This window comes from Musca autumnalis, unplaced genomic scaffold, assembly GCF_047663935.1.
Source record: "Musca autumnalis isolate F117 unplaced genomic scaffold, ASM4766393v1 scaffold_2, whole genome shotgun sequence".
Classification (NCBI taxonomy): Eukaryota; Metazoa; Arthropoda; class Insecta; order Diptera; family Muscidae; genus Musca; species Musca autumnalis.
The window spans coordinates 75,899,058-75,922,522 of record NW_027411755.1 but is presented as its reverse complement, the minus strand read 5'-3'; the positions used below and the strand labels follow the sequence as shown (position 1 = coordinate 75,922,522).

Below are 23,465 nucleotides of genomic sequence, written 5' to 3'. Positions count from 1 at the left end.
CCTCTTGTTTAATGGTGATGATTGATAAATACAACTTTCTTAGATAAACATTTAGTTTACTGTGATTTAAGAGCATCAAATTCGGAGGGAAAAGTTGTCATCTAAAATTATGAGTTAAAATTTCGTTCGCTCTTTTTATGAAAAATACTATGAGCATTCATCGTTATAAGAGAGAACAAATATTCAAAAATGTTCAATATTATTCACGTGCTCAATATTTTGCACTTTAAAAATAAACTGAGTTCCTTCGTTGTATTTCTCTCCTGGTTTCGCCTCTTTTGGGGTTTTTAGGCTTTTGCTCTATATATAGTTTTGCAGGCGGTTTGTTTATACAGTTTCATAATAATCATTGGACTTTTGGTCTAATTTCCATTAATCATGTTTTACTCACACACACTCTCTCTCTTTATCTTTATCGGTGTCTTTATCTCGCAGCAGTGGTCCCACTCCAGGATTGTTTTTGTGTGTGTTGGGCATTTGTTAAAGCTTTTTGTCGGTTTAGTTTAGTTTTTCTTCGTTCAGTTGTTGTTAGTGTTGGCTGGTAAAGCTTTTTTTTTGGTTTCCTTACAAAAAATTTTCCCAAGAAGGACCTTTGCTTATGGCCAAGTGTTGGCTGGAGCTTTATAACGTTAACATACGTTGCGGTAACAGTTTGGTTGTAAACGCGCACGTTTCACTTTCTTTTGGCAACCAAATTTTCTGAACAATTTTTTGCAGTTTTACATAGAAACAAAGAAAGAAAAAAACTTAAAACCAAAACCCTAAAAATCCTAAGCTAAAGGAAAATAATGTGAACTAATTGTGAAAAAACGTATAAATAAATTAACAGAAAAATTGCACATTTCTTAAAAGTGTTTGTAATGTCTCGGAAAATGCAAAAACAGAAAAAAAATCAATATGCAAAAATAGAAAAAAAATGTAAGAAAATATGCCACAAAATATCTAAATTAAAAATTATAAATATTACGTTTTAGATTCGTTTAACAAGAATTTATTGAAGAAAAAATTCTCCCAATTTGTTTATATAATCAAGTTATAAAAACAACAACAACAGTTCTTTCCAAACGATGTCGTCTTCTACATTGAATACACAAAGAATACAAAACAAAATTTCGATTGTTTTTATTAGTGTATGGCTTGTTTTGTATGTGTGAGTGTGTATGAATGCAGGACGACTCTCAGTGTGTTTGTGTGTGAGTGTATACAAGTTTGGAAAACAACGTACATTTGCCTATGGGGTGTGTATGTTGATGTGTGACATAGCCAAAAAGAAAAACTCATGGAAGACTAGAAACAATCCAAGAAGCAAAAAAAAAAATATTTCCTAACCAAGTGATCCACTTCGTACCACACCAAGAACAACAACAATAAGGTTACACGAACTTAAAGCATTTGCCTTTATTTGTTTTTTGCGCTGTATTTCTTCCCGTTGTCCAACATTTCCTTTGGTTTGTCGCCTTCTTTTCTTTGTCGATAATTTTCCCATTTTATCCTGTTTGAGTGTTTGTGCTTTTCTGGTATCTTTGAATGTCAACGCAAAATAAAAGCGGCATTTGTGTAATATTGTAGTAGTCGTCTTTGTTGTTGTTGTTGCTGTAAGAGTCCTGATTGAACCTCTTGGTGTATGTGTGTGTATGGATTTTTGCGATTCTATATTTCTACATTTGTATGAGTACGGTGAGTACGTTTGTGTGCATATTTAAATGAGCGCGCGTGTTCTTTTAATTTAGTCGATGTGCGTGTCTGCCGAATTGTTTTACGGCTATGCGTGTAAAAACTAAGAAGCATACTTTTGTATCTTAGGGTTGGGAGAAAATGTTGAAAATTATTTAGGTATTTGAAAAAAGAAATTTTTAAAATATTGTTTTGAAATTGAAGGTAATTCAAGTTTCGTACATATGCAGAATTTTTGACGAAATTCATTCCAGTCAATTTGGAGCCGAACGTACGTTTGTGTGTCTGACTGATGAGCAGGATAACCATCGAAGGAAGTTAACGAATTGGTCCATACCTCGCACACCCTAACATTTTTTCCAAACAAATATCTATTATGAAGATGGACTATATCGGTCCATTTCTTCGGGCACCTCCTTCACTACCATCCAACCAGTCTTTGTGATCCTGATTATAACGGTATGCATTGATCAAGCGACTTAATAGTAAAATATCAAAATATAAAAGCGCAAAAGTGTTGACGGGTTTAAGAGCAGGTACCTAAAGAAATGGCTCGACTTTCCTGGTACTGCATCGAATTTTGAGTGTCGTTCATTTCTATGGTTTTCGTGCATATCAGCCATTTAATTGTTCCACAAACATCCCATAAGGGACAAGGGAGACTTCTCTCATATCAATAAGTGCACCCCGATTCATATTAGCTCAATGATATGGGACCTACAGTTTATGGCCGAGTCCGAACGGCGCGTCTATGACACCACTTTTGTAGAGAAGTTTTACATGGCTGAAATACTCAGGAAATGTCGCCAACATTACTTAGGGGTATTTTGCCACCGTTGAAAAGTGTTTTGATGTTGCCTGGCCTGGGAATCGAACCCACGACCTTACGTGTGCAAGGCGGGTGTGCATACCATTGCACCACGGTGGCACCCAATCAGCCATTTACTGTAGGATTTTTTAGAGCTTTTGGATCAATATGACGGAAAACAAGGTCATGACCACAAAAGAAAATTTATCAATGCAATCAGAATCACAAGGACTACATTCGAAGAAAATTTACAAACAATCCTCGAAAAGCTTTAAACTGCAATTAAGCAAAAATTGCTCGTTGACTGCAAACAAGGCAACACATGGTCGTACGTCAAACCGTACTGAGTACGTTTTGCAAAAAAATTGTCAAACTTTCCAATGGAAATCTCAAATGTCCTTTGATAACACGTAGTATTACAAAGACCATAGTAGCCCTCGTATTATGTACAAAATGAAAGTGTAATATCGATCATCTTTACAGGAAAAGAACACAGTTTTTGCTACCATTTTTACCTTTTGAATGCAAAAATATGAATTTTTCTTATAGGTTATTTTTGCTATAGCGAACGTAAATCGTCCCTATCAGTTTTTGTATTTATTTTCTAGTTAATATTTAGAGTTAAATTTTCCATATTCCATATGTGCTGCCAAAATTTTATATTTCCTTGAAGGATGTGCAATATACTCAAACAAAAATGATCACATTATTTATAACTTTTGTATTTTTACATTAAACGGTTTTAAGAAAAACTCGTCATTTGAATTAACATTTCCATTGAAGGAACATAAAAGACTATTGTTTTATTAAAATAGACATACAAAACATACTAGCTACTTTCATCAATTAGTTATTCAATAAATTAGACTATTCATTATTATGTTTTAAAATCGAAAAATTTCTGAACTAACGAAAGTCAAGTTAACCATAAAGGGTGATGCATTTAGAGGTTCCTACTTTCTTGAAAGAAAAAAAAAACACACACACAGAAAAATCAAATTGAATGGGAAATGTTTATTATCATTTGAAAGAACATTCGATGACATTTATTTTTTGCAGATTATGTCTAACAAATATTGGCCGAGGCTACGTCTCAGACGGTCCATCCGTTGAGTCCAATTTTAAATGACTCTTTTAAGCTTTTCGACTGGTAACTGGCGAATGGCACGTCCGATGTTTTCCCCCAAGACCGAAATGAAAGAGGCTTCATCCGCATACAATTTTGACTTTACATATTCTCACAGGAAAAAATCTAACGGAGTGATATGTGACAATCTTGGTGGCCAATCGACTGGTCAAAAACGTGCTCACCTAAGTGTTCTTTCAATAAATCCATTAATTGATGCGATGTATGGGAAGTGCGCCGTTTTGTTGAAACCAAATGCCGCCGAGATTACCAGTTTCAATTTCAGGCGTAAGCTTTTCCATGATAAAATGTCAAACAAACGACTCACGTGGGATCTGTCAAAACAGGCTGTTGAAAAAAGTACCTCTTGTTGGATCACCCGTTATAAATCGTGCTTATTGTCAGTCTGTTTGTAGGATGTTTTACGACATATGTTTATAGAAGAAAATTTCAGTGATCTGAGCTGCAAAATACTTTTGTGCAATACCTGTTATGTGAAAACAAAATTGAAAAAATCAAATTACTTCGGGGTGAGATGGGAGAAATGTCCGGCATATATTGGAACATTAAAAAAGCTTAAGTTTTCTAGCTATTATTTAGTGTTTTCCTGTCAAATTGAAATTATTTTTGAAATTCTACGGCAATTGTTGGAACTATACATAACATTGAAATAGATCAGGTATCGGTGTCATATTTTTCTAGTTCTTGCCATAACATGACTCAATATTTAAAATTTTCCTAATTGAGCTTTTGAACTCCTGCAAAAACACAATATTAAATTACAGCAATCTCGCTTCGAAAAGTTGACAAAAAACCATCGAAATACATAAAATTATGCAATAACTGTACCTGTATAAATGTCTTGTATCTTAAGCGAAGACTAAATACTAAATTGCATTTATCCGTTTGAATAGTGTGACTAAAACTTTCAAACCACCGAAAATCGGAGGGCACAATTCTATGAGGGCTATCTTAACACGTGGGCCTATACCGACAAATTTCTTTTATGCCCCCAACGAAGAATAAATACCAAATTGGAGCCAAAATCTTCAAAATACCGAAAAGTTTATGGGACAGTTCTACGGGGGCTATATGAAGACGTGGTATACCCCCAACGAACACTGAATTCCAAATTTCAGTCGTTTCGGTGGGATATTGAGGCCGCAATCTTCAAAATACATACCGATAATCGGGAGGTACCGTTTTATGGGGGCTACATGAAGATAAGAACATATACCGAAAAATATCTGGTGGAAAGTTTTATACATCCATCGAAGACTAAATAACATTCCCAACGTAGACTAAATACCAAAATTTAGCTATTTCGGTTAAAAGGCTAAAACCTTCAAAATACCGAAAATCGGGAGGTACTGTTTTATGTCGGCTATATGAAGACCTATACTGACAAATTTCTGGTGGAAATTTTTGCAACCCCAGCTAACACTATACATATATAGAATTTTGGAATTCCCGACTTTTTTCATTCCCGGGAAATCGTCTATAAAAATGTCTCATTCCCTTGAGCCCGGGGATTCCCGGGATTATGAGAAATCGAGTTTGTGAGGCACAGACGTGACAAAGAGTAAACAAAAAATAAATACATTCTCCTTATATTTATAGTTGTATCATTAGTTATGTCTTTTCTATTAAGGGCAAAATTGCTATAGGGTTAAATGAATAGCAAACATCTTAAACGATGATGCGACAAAATCTTAAAAATACCAATAAATCATATATGGCAGTTGTTAAAGAGTATTTATATGTATGCGGTCAAAAACCATTTCCTCCTGACTAATTTGCGGAGATTATACAAAATGTATGTTTCCCATGACCATCCTCGCAAAGGCTTCCTTCATATCAAAGATTGTTGCCCGACTCTATTTTTTAGGTCAATGATATGGGACGTACTTCTTACGGTTCGAAGATCTTGTCGATCATAGAACAAATCCGTTGATAAAGGATTTTTGCAAGGTTGACCTTTTGTGTACAAGGCTTGCAAATTGCACCACGGTGGCACCAAGGATATAGAGGCGTACTTATATGAACATACATACCATAGTTGTTACTGACTTCCAATCCTAATATACACGATTTACCAATTACACATTATACAGTTTTTATACCCTACACCACTATGTGGTAAGGGGTATTATGTGTTAGTGCATTTGTATGTAACATACAATAGGAAGCGAGATAGACCCATAGTTCCTTCTAGGGATATACATAGAATCACTTTCTGAGTCGATTTATGCATGTCCGTCCGTCCGTCCGTCAGTTCGCAACATACAGGTCGCATTTGTTGACCGATTTCGCTGAAAATTGGGGAATACCATTTTTTTAGCCGTCGTAAAATCAAGTTCGAAGATGGGCTATATCGGTCCAAGTTTTGGTATAGCCCCCATATAACGGTACCTCCCGATTTAAGGTATTTTAAGGATCTTAGCCGCATTTGTTGCCCAAACCAGCTGAAATTTTACATTTGAGGTTCCCAATGGCCGCGAAATTGCTCCACTAAAAATTTTTAAGATAGGTCCACGGTTCGGTATAGTCCCCATATAACGATACCTCCCGATGTAAGGTATTTTATGGATCTTAGCCACATTTTTTGCCCAAACTAGCTGAAATTTTACATTTGAGGTTCTCAATGGCCGCGAAATTGCTCCACTAAAAATTGTCAAGATAGGTCCACGGTTCGGTATAGTCCCCATATAACGATACCTCCCGATTTAAGGTATTTTAGGGATCTTAGCCACATTTTTTGCTTGAACTAGCTGAAATTTTACATATGTGGTTCCCAGTGGCCACGAAATTTCGCCACTTAAATTGAGCCAAATTATATCGAAATCGGTTCAGATTTGGATATAGCTCCCATATATATGTTCGCCCGATTTCACGTATTTGCTGCACCAAACACGCTATATACGTCCGATTTTGATGAAATTTGGAATGTTTGACTGAATTCGGTCTAGAAATAAGTGTGCCAAATTATATCGAAATCGGTTCCGATTTGGATATAGCTCCCATATATATTTTCGGCCGATTTCACGTATTTTCTGTACCAAACACGCTATATATTTCCGATTTCGATGAAATTTGGAATGTATGACCGAATTCAGTCTAGAAATAAATGTGCCAAATTATATCGAAATCGGTTCAGATTTGGATATAGCACCCATATATATTTTCGGCCGATTTCGTGTATTTTCAGCTCCAAACACGATATATAAGTCCGATTTCAATGATATTTGGAATGTGTGACTGAATTCGGTCTGGAAATAAATGTGCCAAATTATATCAAAATCGGTTAAGATCTGGATATAGCTCCGATTTATATTTTACATATTCACAGTGGTGTAGGGTATTATATAGTCGGCCCCGCCCGACTTTGATCCTTTTCCTTACTGGTTAATATTACATACAATAACAATAGCGAAAAAAAGATTCGAATCGATCACAGAGTTTATAACTTAGCAAAGTAATATGCTTTAAGAATGCCATTACTAAAAATATAGACTACAACAACAGGGAAGTGGCTTCAAAAAGTTAAGAATTATGTGAGGTTATACAGACCTCGAATTCCAGAAAAAATAATAATTATTGAGAGGACCTAAATGTATGTACTTTTTACGAATTATCGCAATTTATACAATGGACTCTAAGTTTGTTACAAATACAAATGGACAAAATTGTATTGCGCGATTCAGAACAGGTCGTTTTGAAAAAGAATTACGGATTATCGAGATTATAATCCGGACACCATATGTTTCGGCGGTGTCCGAATTGTCCAGATTACAGAGTAGCATCAAAAACATATAATTCTGTAAGCTTAAATCATTAATAACGGACATTTAATAGACAATAACCTAACATATAAGGTAAACGAATTAATTTTTAACAAATATCACGGTTGTAAATATTTTAAGACTGGGAGCAGCTTTCCTGGCTACGAAAATTACTTTTTATATTCTTCCAGCGTAATTTAGGTGATATTTCCTGAGTATTTTTTGTAGACTACAACTTATCTACAGTTGGTGTATACTCGTAGCTATTCACTTTTTCAATGATATTAACTTCGTAGCCCATGTACAAATATTGATTTTCCGTGTCATCTCATTATGGTGAATATATTTTAGCCATTTCCATGAACATCGTCGAAACCAAAAAGAGATATTTTTTATATATAGGGCTCGGTATTTGCCAAAAAAACATCACACTTTTGCTGAAAATCTAATTGAAAATTCCCTTCGTCGGTATGAAATGATGTTATTGGTAGCTATCAGCAAATTTTGCAATGCTGTCCATAGAGTGTAATATGAAGTTAAGTTATGGGGCAATACTCCAGACTTAAGCGATTAAAGTTTTACATAAATGTTTTAGCGTACGAATAAGACATAATGAAATTTAAATGTATAGGTTGCATATACCGAGAATACAGTACAACAATCAGTAGTTACCGACGATTTTAAATGTCGAATAAAGAAAGTAAAAGCAGCCGTACCATTTTTTATAATTTATTGAAATTTCTACAAGATCTCTACTCGATTTCTTGTTCAGATTTAATTCCTAGTAAAAATTGGCTATTAATTCCAACGTTTTATTACATAACGTGCTCTCAAGGGAATTTCTGACTAACCAGATGGATACTGATCTAATTCATTTAGAGAAAAGGAACACGCAAAATCGATTATTCCGGGAACAATTAGGCTATCCAAAGCTAGGTTTTAAATACTGTTGTCTATCGTAGTCTGTTATCAAAAATTGAACAGTAGAAAAATCATTCGATAGATTCAGATAGTTGATTCCATATTGACTGTATAGCTGGTTTAAGAGTGGCTAGTAAAAAAGTAGAGTTTTAAGCCGAAAACTTTAAAAAAGCTTAATTTTTCTTACAAATACGGCACTTGCTATTTCTAAGAACGATTATCGAGATTACGGATTATCGAGATAATAAAAATATGTGATGTCCGGATTACAGAGTCTACAATGTAAAAAAATTCTATAGTCCGGGTTATCGCGTTGTCCGGGTTAACGGGTGTCCGTATTAGCGAGACTATACTTTAAATATCAAACCCATCATACAAATCGTATTTTTTCATGTGCAAATCCATACTTTTTGAAATATTAATCAGAAAGCTCAAAAATCCCCTGCGACCACTAATTAAAACTCCAGTTTAAGGCCACTTGTCGGCGAAATAATTGGTAATATTACCCAGCCCAGCAATAATTTGGGAGCCACATGAGCCGAAACCGAACAAGCTGCTTTCTGCATTACCAGTAAGTAAAAATCTACTTACTTTACTCCATACTAAGTAATGAGTATGGTTCTCCGTTTTCACGCGAGTTTTTCATTAACAAAATAACGAACAGTTGGTGGTGCACATGTAAGCGTTTAAACAACGCTTAATGTTCGTACGTGTGACACAGTGTTTAGTGTGTTCGGCTACAAATCAGAAGTTTGTGGGATCAAATCCAGCAGAGAGCAAAATAAAAAAATATGGAATGTGTTGAAGCTTAAAACCAATTCACCTCAAATTTTCTAAAACGCGTTTTAACGCGTTTTAAGTTGGCGATTGAAATTTCACTTCCTGACTTAAAAAGATTATTACACAACAAATAAAATAACTACTTGGACCATATTTTTCAAACACCTAGCCAGATTTCAGTTCTAAATTTCTGTGCAAGATCAAGCATGATTTGAAGTGTTTTAGTGCTTCATAAACACAAAACACTTTTTTGTTGAATTATGCCAAACCTGTAGTAAATGTGCTGTAACTCGTTGAGTTTTAGAGATATGCGCATGAAAATTTGACACAAGATAAAGTAGAAGTCGTAGATAGAAATTGCTAACTCAGAAAACACATTTTCTGAGTTATGCCACTCTTTGAGTAAATGAGCGGTATGTTTTACCTTATTTTTCAACTTCTAGTGACCATAGAATAAATAGTTATTCAGTGCGGCATGCCTTTGTTTTTAAAATATTGGCTTAGTTTTTAATAAAGATTGTTTTGCTGGGAGTTTATAAAAAAGGTGCCATCCTGCAACCTTTAATCAATGAGCTTTTATTGTGTATGTGTTATTTACAACATTCGAAATTATCTTTAAAACTGTAAGTTGCAGTACTTTAAAAGGAGTATTTAAAAAATAATACTCTAAAATATTTTATTTTATACAGAGTGGTGAAAATGTGTAATAGTGAATTAACTCTACAGATACAACTATACATATAAGGATATAATTTAAGATATTTAGTCCCCATCCAGGACGAATTTGCCGAAACCCAGCATTTTCTCACGCCTCCGCCCAACAGTAATATATTGGTAAAATTTAAAGTTCGTGGCTTCAGTCTGCTGAGCGTTGATGATGAATCAGTCAGTCAATTATCACCCAACAAATGTTTAAATTAAAATATATTTTATATATTAGCAGACTCCGGTCTGCGTTTCTGGTCCGTCGTAATTAGTTTTAATGACAACTTTTTATGGACTTTATGCTTGACAATTCAAAAATTGGTATTTTCCGCCTTACTTCTTCGGTCCATTGACAAACCGAGGCACAATGCAAAATATGGGAACTTTAGTTCCATTTCAATAGGACTTGCGATTTCCAAGCTAAATCGTGAAAACCTAAAAAAAAACCTAAAAATGTGAACTTTGATCGGGATTTATTAAAAAATCCATCCAGCGAATTTTTCTTGTTTTTGGATTTTTCTCGTCTATAAACATAGCTTCCCTAGTGTAAGCGGTTTTCATTTAAAGTTAGTAAAGGTGCATTGTGTATAACAGTGAGTTATAAAGAGGCGATACAGTCAATGCACTGTCCTAATTTGAACTTCTATATCTCAAGTCAATCTTGTAGAGAGTTTTCATAGCTACAACATTTTTTTGTCCCATTTCAATAGGACTTGCGGTTTCCAAGCAAAATCGTGAAAAGCAAAAAAAAAAAACCTTAAAAATGTCAACTTGAATCGCGATTTATTTAAAAAGCGCTCCGGCGATTTTTTTTTGTTTTTTTTTTTTTATTTTACTCATCTATGAATATTGTAGTTTTAGAATCCGCAAAAGCTTCCCAAGTGTAAGTACCTTCCATTTAAATTTGATTCAAGAGCACCGTGACATATTTTGACATATTTTTACATATAAGGATTTGTGTAAGGATTTGTGGCCTGAATATCCCACCGAAAGGGCTGAAATTTGGTAATACGTCTTTGTTAGGGGTATGAAACTTTACAACTGAAATTTGTCAGCATAGTTCCACGTCTTCTTATAACCCCCATTGAACGGTACCTCCCGATTTCCGATATTTTCATGGTTGTGGCCTCAATATCCAACCGAAATGACTGAAATTTGATATTTCGCCTTCGTTGGTCTGTTAGTATAAGTCCACGTCTTCATGTAGCCCCCATAGAACGGTTCCTCCCGATTTTCCGTATTTTGGATGTTGTGGCCTCAATATCCCACCGACATTACTGAAATTTGATATTTATTCTTCGGGGTTATTAAACTTTTCACCTGAAATTTGTCGGCATAGCTCCACGTCTTCATATACCACCCATAGAACGGTACCTCTCGATTTCCGGTATTTGATGGTTTTGGCCTCAATAGCCTTCCGAAGTGGCTGAAATTTGGTATTGTACCTTGGGTAAAAAGTATTGTAATACCTCGAAATCGATTCGCACTGTGCGCCTGAACTTAGTTTAAATGAAAGGTGCTTGCACCTGGGAAGAAAATGTTGTAAAGAATTTTCACTGCTATAACATTTTCTTTAGTACCATTTTCAAAAACCTGAAAACCCCCTGAAATGTGAAGTTTGGCTTGTTTTAACATCTCTTTGCTCATCCTATATGTAAAACTTGAAGTGGATGGGCCGTATATGGGACAGTTAAATTTTTCTTGCGTTAATGTCGTTAGAAACATTTAAACACTAATCAAAAATTTAAATCTAAATACTACACTTGTTTCTTTGTTGCAATAAACGTATTGTCATTTCCTTTATCGTAGCAATCTAAAATCTAAACCTTTAGTATGTATAATTTGAAATGTTTACTCGTGTTTGTAACATGGAGATTTTCAAATATTAACAACTTTCTCAACCCACATCTTTCCACCTAACATACCCTCCCCAAAAAAAAGGACAACAACTGCAATGAAGTATAATGACCATTTTATGTACAATTCCTTTGTGGGTATTTTACACAGCAGGATCAATTGCTTTTTGTGGTGGTGGCAGTGTATCCCATTTCAGATACCCTTTAATACCTTGTTATGCCACATCATTGCCACTATGCTACTTCAAAATTCCATGTTTGTTTCTTTTCATGCTCCAAGAGGGTGTTAATTTCTGTATTTCTTATTTAGTTTTTCTTTGCCATTTTGAAAGTCAAAATCCATTTGTCACATTTTGTGGCAGAGTGATGTGGAATAATTGTGTGTGTGAATAACAATACCTTAGAAAATAGAGTTCTTGAATATGAAACCAATTGGGGGATGTTGTTGGTTCAAAGTTCACTCCACTCTTTTTGTGTTATATTCAGTACTAACGACACTTATATTATATTCTGCATTTTTTGCATGCAATTGTTAAGTTTTCTCTTCTTATTGTACGACTTCACCATATAATTTGAGTATACAAAAGCTCAATGTAATAATGATACGTTTTCGGTTAATTAATCGTGTTCTTGTTCTTTGTTTGAAGGAAAAAGATAATTGGTCAGTCTTTGTTCAAATACGCAGCGGAATAAATAAAACAAACTACCAAACATCTATTTTTTTATACCCTCCACCATAGTATGGAGGGTATATTAAGTTTGTTTTTCCGTTTGTAACGCATTGAAATACTCATTTGCGACCCTATAAAGTATATATATTCTTGATCAGGGTAAAATTCTAAGTCGATCTGAGCACGTCCGTCCGTCCGTCCGTCCGTCCGTCCGTCCGTCCGTCCGTCCGTCCGTCTGTGGTAATCACTCTAGCATCCACAAAAATGGAGATAGGACGCTGAAATTTTGGGAAAATGCGTCTTTTGTTTGCAGGCAGGTCAAGTTCGATGATGGGCTATATCGGTCCACGTTTTGGTATAGCCCCCATATAACGGTACCCCCCGATTTACGGTATTTTGACGTTTTTACCTACATTTTCAGACCGATTTGGCTATAATTTGACATTTAGGGTTCTTAAGTGTCAATAAACATATATAACAAAACTTGTGGACATAGGTCCACGTTTTGGTATAGCCCCCATATAACGCTACCCCCCGATTTGCGGTATTTTGACGTTTTTAGCTACATTTTTAGACCGATTTAGCTATAATTTGACATTTAGGGTTCTTAAGTATCAATAAACTTATATAACAAAAGTTGTGGACATAGGTCCACGTTTTGGTATAGCCCCCATATAACGGTACCCCCCGACTTACGGTATTTTGACGTTTTTAGCTACATTTTCAGACCGATATAGCTATAATTTGACATTTAGGGTTCTTAAGTGTAACTAAACTTATATAACAAAAGTTGTGGACCTAGGTCCACGTTTTGGTATAGCCCCCATATAACGGTACCCCCCGATTTACGGTATTTTGACGTTTTTAGCTACATTTTCAGACCGATGAATTTGACATTTGAAGTTCTTAAATGTCAATAAACTTATGTGACAAAACATGTGGACATAGGTCCACGTTTTGGTATAGCCCCCATATAACGGTACCCCCCGATTTACGGTATTTTGACGTTTTTAGCTACATTTTCAGACCGATGAAGCTATAATTTGACATTTGAAGTTCTTAAATGTCAATAAACTTATGTGACAAAACATGTGGACATAGGTCCACGTTTTGGTATAGCCCCCATATAACGGTACCCCCGATTTGCGGTATTTTGACGTTTTTAGCTACATTTTTAGACCGATGAAGCTATAATTTGACATTTGAAGTTCTTAAATGTCAATAAACTTATGTGACAAAACTTGTGGACATAGGTCCACGTTTTGGTATAGCCCCCATATAACGGTACCCCCCGATTTACGGTATTTTGACGTTTTTAGCTACATTTTCAGACCGATGAAGCTATAATTTGACATTTGAAGTTCTTAAATGTCAATAAACTTATGTGACAAAACATGTGGACATAGGTCCACGTTTTGGTATAGCCCCCATATAACGGAACCCCCCGATTTACGGTATTTTGACGTTTTTAGCTACATTTTCAGACCGATATAGCTATAATTTAACATTTAGGGTTCTTAAGTGTAACTAAACTTATATAACAAAAGTTGTGGTCCTAGGTCCACGTTTTGGTATAGCCCCCATATAACGGTACCCCCCGACTTACGGTATTTTGACGTTTTTAGCTACATTTTCAGACCGATATAGCTATAATTTGACATTTAGGGTTCTTAAGTGTAACTAAACTTATATAACAAAAGTTGTGGACCTAGGTCCACGTTTTGGTATAGCCCCCATATAACGGTACCCCCCGATTTACGGTATTTTGACGTTTTTAGCTACATTTTCAGACCGATGAAGCTATAATTTGACATTTGAAGTTCTTTAATGTCAATAAACTTATGTGACAAAACATGTGGACATAGGTCCACGTTTTGGTATAGCCCCCATATAACGGTACCCCCCGATTTGCGGTATTTTGACGTTTTTAGCTACATTTTTAGACCGATGAAGCTATAATTTGACATTTGAAGTTCTTAAATGTCAATAAACTTATGTGACAAAACATGTGGACATAGGTCCACGTTTTGGTATAGCCCCCATATAACGGTACCCCCCGATTTACGGTATTTTGACGTTTTTAGCTACATTTTCAGACCGATGAAGCTATAATTTGACATTTGAAGTTCTTAAATGTCAATAAACTTATGTGACAAAACATGTGGACATAGGTCCACGTTTTGGTATAGCCCCCATATAACGGAACCCCCCGATTTACGGTATTTTGACGTTTTTAGCTACATTTTCAGACCGATATAGCTATAATTTAACATTTAGGGTTCTTAAGTGTAACTAAACTTATATAACAAAAGTTGTGGTCCTAGGTCCACGTTTTGGTATAGCCCCCATATAACGGTACCCCCCGATTTACGGTATTTTGACGTTTTTAGCTACATTTTCAGACCGATATAGCTATAATTTGACATTTAGGGTTCTTAAGTGTAACTAAACTTATATAACAAAAGTTGTGGACCTAGGTCCACGTTTTGGTATAGCCCCCATATAACGGTACCCCCCGATTTACGGTATTTTGACGTTTTTAGCTACGTTTTCAGACCGATGAAGCTATAATTTGACATTTGAAGTTCTTAAATGTCAATAAACTTATGTGACAAAACATGTGGACATAGGTCCACGTTTTGGTATAGCCCCCATATAACGGTACCCCCCGATTTACGGTATTTTGACGTTTTTAGCTACATTTTCAGACCGATGAAGCTATAATTTGACATTTGAAGTTCTTAAATGTCAATAAACTTATGTGACAAAACATGTGGACATAGGTCCACGTTTTGGTATAGCCCCCATATAACGGTACCCCCGATTTGCGGTATTTTGACGTTTTTATCTACATTTTCAGACCGATTTAGCTATCAATTGACATTTAATGTTCTTAAATGTCAATAAACCTTTATAACTAGTGGACATAGGTCCATGTTTTGGAATAGCCCCCATATAACGTTACCGCCCGATTTCAGGTATTTTGAGAATTTTACCTACAAGTTTTAACCGAATTATCTGTAATTTGAACATTTGACATTTGAAATTCTTAGTGGTCACCACACCTCTCCACCAAGAAAGCCCCCATATAACGGTACCTCCCGATTTTCAGTAATTTGATGATTTTACCTACAATATAAAACCGAACTAGCAGTAATTTGACATTTGAAGTTCTTAGTGGTCACAACACCTCTCCATCAAAAATTGCCAAAATAGGTCCATGTTCGGATATAGCTTCCATGTAACGGTACCTGCCAATTTTCAGTAATTTGGCAATTTTAGCTAAAATTTTTAACAGAACTAACAGTAATTTGACATTTGAAGGTTGTAGTGGTCACCACACATCTGCATCAACAATTTTCAACATAGCCCCAATATAACGATACTTCCCGATTTTCGGTACTTTGAGGATTTTACTTAAAATGTTTAACCGAACGTAGGTCCATGTTTTTGTATAGCCACAAAACAAACCTCCCGATTTTCCGTACCTTGGCTTTATTTTTTGGACGAACTTTCTGTAATTTGTTCATTTAAGTTCATATTTTCGTATAGCCCAGATACCTCCGAACTAGCTGTTAATGACATTTGAAGTTCCCACGTTATCTACCGATTTTCGATATTTTGAGGATTCTAGCTAAATTTTTTGACCAAATTAGGAGCTATTTGACATTAAAGGCTCCCATCAAAAACTGTCAACATAGGCCCATGTTTTATTATAACCCCTATATAACAGTACCTCCCAATTTCTAGCCCACCAAAAATTGTCAACAGTTAGATATAGGCACCATAAAAAAGGACCTCCCGAATGAAGCATTTTATGTTCATTATCTAACATTTTAACGTACTCACTTAAAGTTGGGGACAGGAATGAATATTTTATGGTGGAGGGTATGAAAAGTTCGGCCCGGCCGAACTTAATGCTTTTTTACTTGTTTATTTTTAATTTTTTACTGGTTTTGAAATAGGCAGCTTTTCTAAAAAAATTCTGTTATTGGAATCGTTCGGTGTGCATTCAACGTATTCTTATTCAAATTGATTTTTGTAAAATTTTGAAAATCTTTCCTCTGATTTATATATCAGTATTTATAATAATAAATAATAAAAAAAATGTTCCACAAAGATCCCAGGTGGGACAAGGCATACTTCTCTCATATCAATGATTGCACCCTGATTCATATTAGCTCAATGATATGAGTCAAAACGGCGTGTCCTAAGACACCACTTGGAGAGAAGTTTTACATGGCTGAGTGGTATTTTGCCACCGTTGAAAATTTGATGTTGCCTAACAGGGGTATAGAACCCACGACCTTCTGCGTGCAAGGTATTGACATTACATTACATTTATTTTGAAAAAAAATATTGTTCTTATTCAAATTTGTGTTGCTCGTTGGGTTAGGTTGAGAAGGACGGAGAGGAAAAATCACCACATGTCCACATCGACAGTCGGACATAGGGCTGTAGTGCGCACTAGTTTGCATTTTGTTTGGAGGAGGTTAGACCTAATTCGTATACCCTACACCCCAATGCTGTACAAGCATTATGTCCTTGTGCATTTGTATGTAACATGCATACGAAAACGGAATAGACCCATAATTCCTTTGGGGTATATACATAAGATGTCAATCTAATCGATTTATACATGTCCGTTTGTCCATGTATTTTTGTAATCAAAGTACAGGTCGCATTAATCGTCCTATCCGAGGGAAAATTGCGTATGTCCATTTTTTATCCAAAAGACTGCTTCTGCTCTTGGTGAGAATCGGTTCAGATTTGGATATAGCTCCCGTACATATTTTCTCCAAATTGCATCTATTTGATGCACCAAAAACCACATGTCTGTCCAATTTTAATGAAATTTAGAAAATGTTACGGAATTCGGCATAGAAATAATTTCGCCAAATTATATTAAAATCGTGGTAGTGTATGGTATCATATATTAGGCCCCACCTGACTTTGATTCTTTCCTTACTGACTGCAAAACTAACTTAATCTCTTTTAGACCAGCTATGCAGTGGTAGTAGCTGTTGTTGTAACGCATATATTTTTAAGATTATCTGGTTCTGGGTTCTCTGTATCAAGATTCAAATATTCTGCAACCTGGGCTGGCTGCGCAATGGCAAAAAACAGCGTACATACAGGACATGTGTTGGGTATCGTGCTATCAATTCGGGCCAATATGGAAGTGAGGCTACTACATCGTCTGGATCTTAATTGGACTAAAACCACTCGTTGTTGCCTTGGCTTCTGCTGCAATGTATGGGGGGCCTGCTAGTACGGCATTGACACTGTATCGTTGTACTGTCTACGCAACTGCAAAGCTTACCTGTAGTGCGATTCTGTAACTCCTTAACGACAGAATTACCGACGGTAGTTAACGATAATTTTCGGTAAGTGCAATCCTGTATTCCAACTTTAACGATTTTTGTCGGTAAATTTTGTCTTTAATTACCGAAAATTATTGTTAAGTTAGCAAACAAAAAAAATAGTCATTAAGTCTTAACGACAATACATGATTGCAGTATTTTGCTGATTTCTTTTAACAGCGGCGCTTTTATATGAACATATGTTAAGTTAATAAGGAGGGTACACAAGGTAAATTCCGCCTTATTGAGAAAAATGTTCTTAAGGCATTTACATAAGTGCTAACTATGTAGGAGAACATGGGCAGCTTCGCTGCATAAAGATCACCAAAAAGAAAGTTGTAGATCTTCGATTAACTCAGAACTTTCCCTTGGCCGATCTTTATGTAGCATCAATTAAATCGGCGCAACAGTGGCGAAGCTGCCACATGCTACCCTACATATGAAGGCTGCGCTAACTTTCGTTTTTCTTAATAAAGAGAAAAACGTTAGATAATGCTTCAAAAGAAATCAAGTGTGGTACTGCTATGTAAGACTTGTACCAATGCACTTAACACTATCTTTCTAGGATGCTTTCATTGGCTTTAATGCCAAAAACGTGTATAGTAATCCTATAACCTACTTTCTTCTAAGGTAACCTTATAGATTTAAACTCAGCATCACTAACAACCAGAGTGCTAAAATGGATTTTTTTCCGAACTTTTCATACTCTTCGTCATGAGAAATTCATTTAATGTGGTGGTGAATTGAATATGTGAATATATAAACTCAAATGACGGTATCGTGGATCCACGAACATCATTCAAGGGGCTTAAGTCATGTCAATTTTCAAAGCTCAATATTCATATGGAAAAATTAACTCTTCCTTTTATTGCGTTGTTAAGAATTTTCTGATCTGTGCATGCATAAAAATACAATTCACTGCAATAAGAAGTGACCTTTTGACCAATGATTTGGATTACACTGTCCTGCCAACTTCAAACATATACGTCGATATTCTATAAAAAGGCTTGCCGATGGATGCGAATGACATGTTTATTCATATCCTGGAATAAAACGATACAAATCTAAGAGATGCATGTAAATATACACACAGAAAAAATGGTCTCTCTAACAACATATGTCCTAAACATATTTTGCAGCAAACATGTATTTGTTTGCCAGCAGTTCCAAACATAACATATGTTTGGGTGCAAACAAATTATATGTTTGGATGCAAACAAATACAAACCCAAAAGCCACAAAAAAACAAAGACATGTACCAGTGGGCGCTCTCTGAGAGCAAGGGAGCGTAAATGTCAATGTGAAACACATTGAAATGTATGCTCACTTGCTCTCAGCAAGCGCTCACTGCCTATTTATAAATGGTGGTGTTTTTTTTTATTGAAGGGCATAGAAAAAAGGCAAAACAACAAAGACACATAGGTACATACAAAATTCCAAAGAAATATATAACACACTTTAATAAAAGAAAAACTGAATGAAATAACTTATAAAAAGTCGCACTTTTAAAATAGTCCGGTCAAAATAGACATGCGTATAAGGGGGAAATAGCAAAAATTCCCACAAAGCGGAATTTTGGTGGAGAGCTAGGGTTGGCCATTAGAAGCAACGTCTTAAAAGTCCCCATCGATCCCATGTGTGCAAAACAAGTTATTCGGGGTCAAAGGTCATTTTTGGAGGCATTATTCAGTTTTTTTAATTTTTCTCAAAAACGGTAATACTTAACCGCTAAAGTAAAAGTTGTAGATTCAATAATTGTCTACAAGATTGGTCCTTACGATTCTTAAAAAAGACTTACCATTTTCGAGTTATCACGATCTAAAGGTCAAATAAGAAAATAGCCGCGTAAGTACATCATGAGGCGAACCGGTTAAAGTAACGACACTATGTGTTAGATACTTCCGTAAGCTTTCAAACGATATCCACTTTGCAGTAATCGGTCCAGTAGAACCGGGTCTAACCCGGTTTTTAAATTTGGCCTTTCGGGTCTAATAACCGGCGAACCGGATCCGCAACCGTTGAAAATTATACATTTCCGTAATCAGCGCAACAAACCCTACCTTCGGACAAAACTTAAAAAAAAATCGGAGAGTTTTCGTTGGGGTCGTTCCCGTTGGGCTTTCGATTATACATGTGGGTTAAATGGGCTATTTTTGCATAAAATGACTCTAACATTGAATAACTCTACTAAACAGACTCCGATTTTGTTGGATTTTTTTTTTAAAAGATAGCTATAATTTCGCTCTTCAAGAAAATTTATATATTTTTGGGGGACAGACCCGATTACTTCGCTTATTTTAGCCGGTTCGTCTGAATATGTGCATATTTCCCCTATAAGTGCATAAAAATCATGTGTTTGTTAGAACATCTATATCTCAAGAATGGTTCCTTCTAAGAAAAAAATTGTGAGGGTCAAACTTGTAGATAATTTTTCTGTCTACAATATTTACTTTAGTCACTTTTTGATTAGATCAACCGTTTTCAAAAAATAAATCCGAAAACCTAAAAATCCTTAAATTTTGACCTTTGACCCCGAATAATTTTTTTTGCACACATGGGATCGATGGGGACTTTAAGGACGTTGCTTCTAATGGCAAACCCAAGCTCTCCACCAAAATTCAGCTTTGTGGGAATTTTTGCTATTTCAATGTCTATTTTGACCGGAATAAAAAGAAAAAAATTATATTGAAATATTGTTGAACGCTTCTCCTTAGTTGTGAAATAAAACACATTTTCTTCAAAGTTGAAATCATCAGCGGGAAATCGGCATCTGGAATCGATTGATTATATAATGTAATAAATAGGTACATCCATATTTCAAAGATACATTTGTATGTATGTATATGAAAAATGTATTGATGTAATTACCAATATTAAATGCGATTTCTTCCTTGTCCAATAAAATATTTTCATTCACCTTTTTGATTCAATTATAAAATGTATTGGACATTTAATTTACAAAAAAGCACAATTTCTTTAAGAAAAGACAAAACACTGATTTATTCACTCACTTTACAGTCTTTACTCAACGATGTTCTCTAGAACACTGATGAAAAAAGACCAACATAATTAATAGCTTGCTACGTTGGTTAATAACAACAAAGCACGAAACAGTGTTTTACGCATACACATCACAAAACCTCTGCGTCTCCTATTACACCAGCATTCCGCAGCAGCAAGAGTCCTGTTATTACTCTCTTTGACAAAAATCCTCTCCACCCATAAAAAATATGTTCTAACATAAAAAATATGTTGGTACCCAAACATATAAAATTGAGATATGTTACAAAATGTTGCAAACATACATATATTTGTATTGGTCATTTACCTCTTAAAAGTACATATGTACATTAGGGCTATAACCAAAAAAATACCACCACATAGCCGTGTAGAGCATGGAAAACTATTATGAAATACGGCGTCAATTTTTCTCTATCGCGAAAAAAGTTTCCGCACCAAATGCATTGAAGTTCAGTAATGCATTTTTTTTTAATTTTAGCTGTAATGACAACATATTTGCTTTTAATTAAAATTTTTGTTTTTTTGTAATCTAATTTAAAATCATTAATCAAAGCGTTCTGGACCAATTTGTTCTCAAATCGCGCCATTTCGGAGCATATTAGGAACTTTTGATACTATTGCAATTTTTGCTTTTTCTTCATAAACTCGTGAATTTTATGTTTATATTTTTTGTACCTACCGGACAAAAGAATATGGGGTCATTTGCAACGAAGTCGCGAAAGTTACAGGATGTTTTTTTTGACTTTGCCTGTGAGAATCGTATATGTTTTTTACAAAAATACAACACCAGTACCACATGGGGAATTTTGTCCTAATAATGAAAACGCGTTTCTAAGATCGATTCGGTGAAAAAAGTCTCCGCGCCGACTGTAATTACTAAAACCCTTTTGATATTTTTTCTACTTATAATTTTAAATTTGCTTTGTTTGAATAAATATTCATAGAAAAAAATACAATTCTACAGGCAAAGTCATTAAAAACTGTCTGTAACTTTCGCGAATTTGTTGCACATGACACCATATTCTCTTGTCCGATAGGTACAAAAAATATAAACATAAAATTCACGAGTTTATAAAGAAAAAACAAAAATTGCAATAGTGTCAAAAATTCCTAAAATGCTCCGAAATGGCGCGATTTGAGAACAAATTGGTCCAGAACGCTTTGGTAATGATTTTAAATTAGATTACAAAAAAATAAAAAAATTAATTAAAAGCAAATATGTTGTCATAACAGCTAAAATTAAAAAATGCATTACTGAACTTCAATGCATTTGGTGCGGAACCTTTTTCGCGATAGAGAAAAATTGACGCCGTATTTCATAATAGTTTTCCATGCTCTACACGGCTATGTGGTGGTATTTATGATATTTTGCAAAGTGCAAAAAGTTATATCCCTAATGTACATACACACTTGACGCTTTTGAAGTTGAAAGTACCCTTGTGTAACGTATTGTTGTGATACTTGCAGATTCTTATTTAGCACATATCTTCAAAAAGCAGACCTATTTTCCACCCTTGAGCGTTATTTTCCTGTATTTGCGAAGAAATAATATTTTTAATTAAAAACTACCTTAAATAATATTCAAATATATTTGTCAATTTGTCTTTCCACCGATATTTGTCGGCATGTGCTAACGATTTCTACAATCGGTAACATAAAGTCACAGAATAGCACATTCGTTAACTCAACCGAATATTTTTTGTTAACTACCGATGTCGGTTCGTTATTAAAAAAAAGTTACATTATCGCACTACTTATAGGCTCGTTTATCTACAGATTCTTGTTTGTACTTTTAGTCCTCTATCTACACCTTTTTCAGATGATTACAAATATAACTCTCGAATTGCAATTGAAATGTTTCAAATTACAAATACAATTCTCGAATTACAAATGAAATGTTGATAGTGGAGATTTCTCCTGTCGTATCTAGGTGGGTGAAGTCTGCCCGCTACAAAATTTTCGTCGTTTTTCTTGATGCGGGGGCGCAACCACCTCGAAAATTAATTTGCAAGCGAAGCACTCATAAGTTTAGCAAATATAGCGATTATAAAACAATAGGCCACCGAAATTCGTCTAAAAATATATAGCATTTTTGACCACGGGAGATTCCTGAAAATTTTCTGAAAATTGCATGAAATTATGTTCAGTAGTCTAGGAAAAATAATGTATTAAAATGAGTGGGCGTGGTCATAACTTTTCAAGATATAACATATTTAAAAAAGTGGACGTGGTCCGGTCCGGTGGTTGCCACCGTGGTGCAATGGTATGCACGCCCGCCTTGCACGCAGAAGGTCGGAGGTTCGATTCCCCGGCCAAGCAACATCAAACATTTTTCAACGGTGGCAAAATACCCCTCAGTAATGTTAGCGACATTTCCTGAATATTTCAGCCTTGAAAAACTTCTCCACAAGTGGTGTCTTAAGACACGCCGTTCGGACTCGGCGATAAACAGTAGGTCCCATATCATTGAGCTAAATATGAATCGGGGTGCACTCATTGATATGAGAGAAGTCTCCCTTGTCCCGTATGGGATGTTGTGGAACAATGTTGCTTTGTTTGTTGGACGTGGTCCGGTATTTTGGCTCCAAACAACATGTATGCTGAAACCGATATAATCATAAGTTTGGCTTATACATATAGCGTTTAAAGGAAAGGCTTGGGAAAGTTATTCCACTTCCTCCGAAATTCATAAATAATACATAACAACGGCAAACATTGAGCTTTTGCCGCAAATTTGATGGAAATCGGTTTAGTAGTA

At 35.3% G+C, this 23,465-nt stretch overlaps 1 protein-coding gene across 37 annotated transcripts in view; it reads left to right on the top strand.

Annotated features, from left to right (window-relative positions):
* Positions 1 to 505: 505 nt before the first annotated feature.
* The window catches only part of Nckx30C (solute carrier family 24 member Nckx30C), a 370,077-nt gene continuing 347,117 nt past the window's right edge, over positions 506 to 23,465 (top strand). For all 37 annotated transcript variants that reach the window (XM_073967975.1, XM_073968003.1, XM_073967993.1 and 34 more), the window contains exon 1: positions 506 to 918. The gene's annotated coding sequence lies outside the window, so the exon portion shown is untranslated. The remainder of the gene's footprint in view (positions 919 to 23,465) is intronic.